General features: G+C 35.9%; 1 pseudogene; it reads left to right on the top strand.

Moving 5' to 3' along the window:
* The first annotated feature begins 1,815 nt into the window (after positions 1-1,815).
* Positions 1,816-5,205, top strand: LOC107280719 (tau-cadinol synthase-like; annotated as a pseudogene).
* The last annotated feature ends 1,421 nt before the right edge of the window (positions 5,206-6,626 follow it).

Genomic DNA, 6,626 nt, shown 5'->3' with positions numbered 1-6,626 from the left:
TCAGGGATTTGGACCAAATGCAATATATATATACAGCGTTTTTGAAAGATATATATGGTAGTACTCCTTCCGTTTCTACTCCCTCCTTTTTTTAAAAAATCTGTTATCCATTTTTTATATTACTGTACCGTGCATTTGCGACGGGATCAGAAGAAATATGGTGTGGGAGGTGCGGGCCGGTTTGATTTTCACGGGCGCTGCGCATGGTAGGGAAGGAAGGAGGATGACTGGATTTCTAAAGATGTAGAGATAGTGTACGACACAGTTGACTTTTAATCATTCATCAATTTAATTTAGTGTAATATGTAAAAACACAGGCCAATGATAAACAAATGCAGGTATATATAGTTTTATAATACGAAGATATAACGTCCAAACCCAAAAGTAAACAAATGTAATAAAGTAGTATTTTTGGTCATCATTTATTAGTGTTAACTTAATTTTGATCGTCAATAATTTAAAATTATTTATCGTGTGAGTAAATTTCACAAAACTACAGATACTATAACCAAATTATCACAAAACTACAGATTTAACTCGGTGTATCACAAAACTACACATTTAACACCAAATTTATCACAAAACTACACGTTAAAGATGAAGTGTCACAAAACTACGTATTTACTAACTAAATTATCACAAAACTATAGGTTTAGAATCAATTTAATCACAAAGTAATGATGTTTATAGCTCCACGATAACAATGGTGCTAGGGATTTAAACTTCAAAAGTTATAGTTTTGTGATAAGTTCAATATTAAATATGCATTTTTATGATACTTAATCTAAAATCTGTAGTTTTGTGATAAATTTGGTGCTAAATATGTAGTTTTATGATACAACTCCTTAAATCTGTAGTTTTGTGATAATTTGGTCAAAATACCCGTAGTTTTGTGAAATTTACTCTTATCGTATTTACTTGGCTGAACAGAAATTGTACGGTCATGTTTAATATATAGTAATATACTTTATCTGTCCTAAAATATAGCTATTTGTAGAGTTCAAATTTATATTAAAATTTAGCTATTTTTCATCTAACCTTTTATCTCAACCAATCGTAACCATCTCCCGTTTAATTGTTCTACCTAATTTATTTTCTTAACCGATCATAACATTTTACCATTCAATTCTACCTGCTTTCTTAATTCACATTAAAAACTTTTAAATATTTAAGTATTTTAAAAAATGCTTACTTTCTTTAGATATTTATAAATTCATAGTCAAACTAATGGTCATATCAGAATTTAAATATGACTAATCCCCACTTGACAAGTAGTATTTGGTAGGGGGGTACTACTCCTATATAAAGGGCTGGGTACGGTGCTCACTAGCATCTGAGGTCTGAGCTTGAAACATTCTATCGAGCCCAAGTACACAGTACACGTGCAAATGTTTTCCAGCACGGGCAGCAGATCTACCACTAGCCTTGCACCATGCTTGAGCCCTCAATCTGGTGTTTCTAATCATAAGCCCTCAGTCTGGGGGGATTTCTTCATCACCTACACACCACAACCACTTCAGGCATGTATACACATAATTGTTATATTGCTATTACTGTCTGGTTTATGAATTTATCTTAACATCTTACGCATGCTCTATATATTATTATTAAGGAAGTCGATCGGTTAGAAACCGGATGAAATCTTGACCCATCCAAATGTGTGAGTTGAGATTTTAGTTTAAAATGGATTGGTTTGGATTGAGGACCACCCGAAATATGCTTTGCATTGCGTTTTGACAAATTATCATTATTATCTAATATTGCTTCATTTGGTTGGTGCTAACAATCGAAAGCCTGCAGAGATCGGAGGAATGGATGAGGCAGAGGGCTGATAATCTTAGAGAGAAGGTTCGCACACTGTTTCGGACTTCGGGTGACGTTGTTGCAAGGATGAAGTTAGTGGATTCAATCCAACATCTAGGAGTTGGTCACCTGTTCAATGAAGAGATAAGCACCACACTAAGTGATATCCATGCAAGTGAATTTACTAGCTCTAGCCTTTACGAGGTTGCTCTTCGATTTCGCTTGCTCAGGGAGCATGGCCTATGGGTATCTCCAGGTATCTATCGGTCTATAGAGTGGACTGAAGTAATACTGACATAACTCGCATACTCATCACTAGCTAGCCATTTGGTAACAAAATATGAATTGGATTTAATAATTGTAGGTTGGGAAAATTCTATACAGCTTCAGCAACAACTTAAATTTTTTTTATTCTACATTACTGATGACACACGGAAAATCTATATACGTTTGGATTTTCTATTGTCAACAAATTAAAGAGTCATAAGTGGTTATCAAAAGAAATTTCTGGTCCGTTATAAGAGAAGGCTAGTCACCTAGTTGCACAGACAAGTCTAAAATGAATCAATTAGTCTCAAATTACATATTTTATCTTGCAGCTACATTCAACATATTCAAGGATGATGATGGGAGGTTCATCAATTAAATAGCTGATGAACCAAGCAGTTTATTAAGTTTATATAATGCAGCTTACCTCCTCGTTCACGATGAACCAGAACTCGAAGAGGCCATCTCTTTTTCTAGGCACCATCTAAAATCAATGATGCAGTGTGGTAACCTCAAACACCCTTTAGCTGACCAAGTCAAGCGTGCCCTTCACTTACCACTACCGAGGACATACAAAAGAGTGGAAACATTGCATTATCTTTCGGAGTATGGACAAGAGGAAGGGCATATTTCGTTTCTTTTGGATCTTGCAAAGGTGGATTTTAATATTTTGCAAGGGGTCCACTTGAAGGAGCTCAAAGCTATTTCTGAGTATGGAATCTCTTTGATATATACCCACCAAGTAGAAAATAAGTATTGCAGTAGTATGTATTCATCTCAATCTTATTAAAGCTTAATACACTATACATATAATTTATATGTAAACAATGTGTTGAACATACATGTCTGACAAAGGTGTATTGTCCATATTGATCCTACCAGAATTGGTATGTGCAATGCTAATAATAATCTTAAACATACTATCTAGGCTTGTACCTAATTAAGTGCTTTTATTTTAGGTGGTGGAAAGACCTTACTGGATATGTGGGGCTAAGTTATCTTAGGGATCGTTTGGTGGAGAGCTACACATGGTCCCAAATGTTGTTCTACGAGGAAGGATTAGCACTCACACGGATAATTTTTACCAAGATAATTGTATTGATGGTTATAATGGATGACACATATGATTCCCATGCCACCATCCAAGAATGTCGGAAGCTAAATGAAGCCATACAAAGGTTTTTTCTTTGTATTAGTATTTGTTAAACTAATTTATATATGCTTGCCCGACTAATTTTGATTGATATTAACAATTTGTGTGCCTTGCAGATGGGATGAGAGTGCACTATTTCTCCTGCCTGAGTACCTAAAAAAGTTCTACAATGAATTGTTGAATAACTTCAAAGAGTTTGAGGATCAAGTGGCAATCAACGACAAGTACCGGGTTGCTTATGCTAAGAAAGAGGTACAGCAATGATATATATTTTTGATCTGTCTATATTGGGATTGCTTTCTTATTTGTTTCTTTGACTTTCAGCCAACTTTGATCTTCAAATTTGACTATTATTTTTCATAACTTAATAAATATATGATGATAAACTTCACACTATGAGTTTCATAGCAAACAATATAATGGTATATTTTTCATATTAGCCTTTTTTTAAAGAATAAATTTCACAAAACTACATGTTTTATGGTTCAAGTTGCAGAAAACCACACACATTTTGACACTTGGCACTTAAGTACATATGTTTTGGTAGTTTAGTTTCACAAAACCACACTATCGATGAATGGATTTACCCGTGAGATGACATGGTTGTTCCATCTAGGATGAGGACGTGGCATCCTATTAATTTCGTGTGATGGCTTGTGATAGGATGCCATGTCCTCGTCCGAGCTGAAACAGTCACGTCATCTCGCGGGTGAATCCATTCATTGATAGTGTGGTTTTGTGAAACTACACTACCAAAACATATGTACTTAAGTACCAAGTGTCAAAGTGTGTGTGGTTTTCTGCAACTTGGACTACAAAACATGTAGTTCTGTGAAATTTACTCTTTTTTAAATAATGATCAACGTTAGTTGACATCACGAATTCTATGAAGTCAAGCAAAAAATGGAGGTGGGATGTATTGGTGGTGTGATGGTGAAGATGTGTGTGTATGACTTCACCAACTAGAGGTCCTTATGCCCACAAATATTATGGATAATCGACTGCACTTTCAATATGATTTTGTGAGGCTAGAGAGTTGCCGCTGGTCTTAGCATCTTTGAGTGTGTGTTAGATGTGCAAGCGTTTGTGAGTGGCCCATCAGAACAACAATATTGCCATGTATTGCTAATTTTGTGGTAATTAATTTCCTTTTGCTTGGGTGCAGTTCCAAAAGCTGTCCCATTATTTTCTCCAGGAAGCTGAATGGTCACATAATAATTACAAGCCAAGCTTTGAAGAGCAGGTGGCTTTGTCTACAAAGACTTCGACGGTGCAATTGTTATGTGTGTCTACGACGGTTGGCCGGGGTGACGCAATATCAAGTGAAGCATTCCAGTGGGCAGCAAGCAGTAGTACCGTGACATCATGTGCAAAGATATTACGTTTCATGAATGACATTGCCTCTTTTAAGGTACAATCTAATTAACTAATCATTTTCTTATTAAATGTAACATTTTCAATGCCCACAATGACATTGTTCCTAAGTGATCACAATATTTGTCCAACTCATCATATAGAGAAATCATAAAAAAATCACACTAGTACACTAAAAACATTGTTATCAACATTTAACTATACGCAATTGTACATGATTCCTTCAAAAAGAGATGATACAACTCTTTATATCTTGTACAACTGCTAAACTAGAGTGGAGGATGAGATATTGCAATTTATCTTTGACATTCATATAGTGTGGGAAGAACAAAGGCGATATGGTGAGCACTGTTGAGTGCTACATGAATGAGCACAAGGTCATAAGTGAGGTTGCCTTTGCCAAGCTCGATTCACTGATAGAAGATGAATGGAGAACCATGAACCACGCTCGCTATGAACACCACCAGCTACTCCCGGTAGTGCAAAGAGTTCTGAACATGGCTATTTCCATAATGTTCTTTTATGACAAGAGAAAGGATGCATACACATTCTCCACACATCTACAAGAGATTGTTAGGAGTCTCTTTGTCAATCCCATTCCCATATAGTTCTTATGTAGACTGTATGGTCAAATATTCTCTTTTTTTTTAACTTTTGGAGGTATATATGGAGAAAAATGTATATTGTCTGATTATTTCAAAACATTATATAGTTAAGTTGCCTCCCACTAAGTAATTATATTTCTTTCTATTCTTATGAATCCATATCACACTAATTACTTCTAGCTATTGATGATTGATCAATGAGGCAAATTGTATGTTTTCCTCTGATGAAGCTATATCATCAAAAATATTTTAGCATTTATATGATTGATATGCGATTCAATGTGTCTCTTGTCTCCCATGAAGCCACACCTTCTCAATTATTTTAAACATTTGAAATTGATGATAGGTGTGAATTTAATAAAGCATGGAAATGGAGTGAAACTACAAATCTAACTTAAAAAAACTTTCCCATAGCAGCGCCTGGATTTTTCACCTTCCTTTTTTGAGGAAAAAAAAAGACTACTTTGATCACAGGCAACAAATAAAGTGTATTGCTCTCGAGGGCAGAAAATAGTCTCATATTGTTCGTAACTACTTGTAATAATATCCTGATCTCTCTCCCTCTCTTTTTCTCTCTAATCGTGTCTCAATTGGTCAGTTTTGTTGCCAATTTCTAGATGACATGGAGTTATTGCGTATTTCATTGTTTATATCGTTGTACAATTACTTTTTAAGCTAGGGTTTGTCACCCCTAACGTTGGAATCAATCTCATAGCAGTGGGACCCAGAATTTCTTTTTAAGTCTCAGGATGGCGGACCACCATCTAATGACCATACCTAGGGTTTGGTAGTACACTTTCCTAACTTCCGTTCTCTTTTTTTTTCACGCACATAGTTTTTAAACAGCTAAGCAGTGTTTCTTTTCTTCAAAATTTCTATATGAATGTTGCTTAGAAATCATATTAATTCACTTTTTCAAGTTTTTTTAGCTAACACCTAATTGATCATAAATAAATCTGCCGCTCCGGTGCTATGAGATTTTGGAAAAGATCCAATATACAAATGAACACAAGTTCAATCGTGTACAAATGAACACAAGTTCAATCTTGTGTATACTCGAACTGTGAAACCATGTGTGGGTTTGATTCACGTGTGATGGAAAATTGGCTAGTGCAGTGCCGGAAATGTAGGAGTGTGCATTAACTGATTTTTGTGGGTCAAGTTGCAATATCTGTGCCAAGACATTGGTTGTTTGTTTACATGCATGCAGTTTGATTGAAGTCAGCCTTAGTCAATAGCGAGGACCGAGGCCATGCTCAAGGAGCAGCAGAGGTCCGGCACGGTCAAGAAGCCATATGACAAGGTGGGACTAACGTCAGGATCCTTCGTGGTCAACCTAGGTCAACAGCGGATCGGGACTAGACTCGGGAAGTAGTTGAGATCCAGAACGATAAAGGAAACCAAGTAACAAGATTGGATACAGG

Source organism: Oryza sativa, chromosome 4, assembly GCF_034140825.1.
Source record: "Oryza sativa Japonica Group chromosome 4, ASM3414082v1".
Lineage (NCBI taxonomy): Eukaryota > Viridiplantae > Streptophyta > Magnoliopsida > Poales > Poaceae > Oryza > Oryza sativa.
The sequence above is the reverse complement of the archived record's forward strand: the minus strand, read 5'-3'. Positions and strand labels throughout refer to the sequence as shown.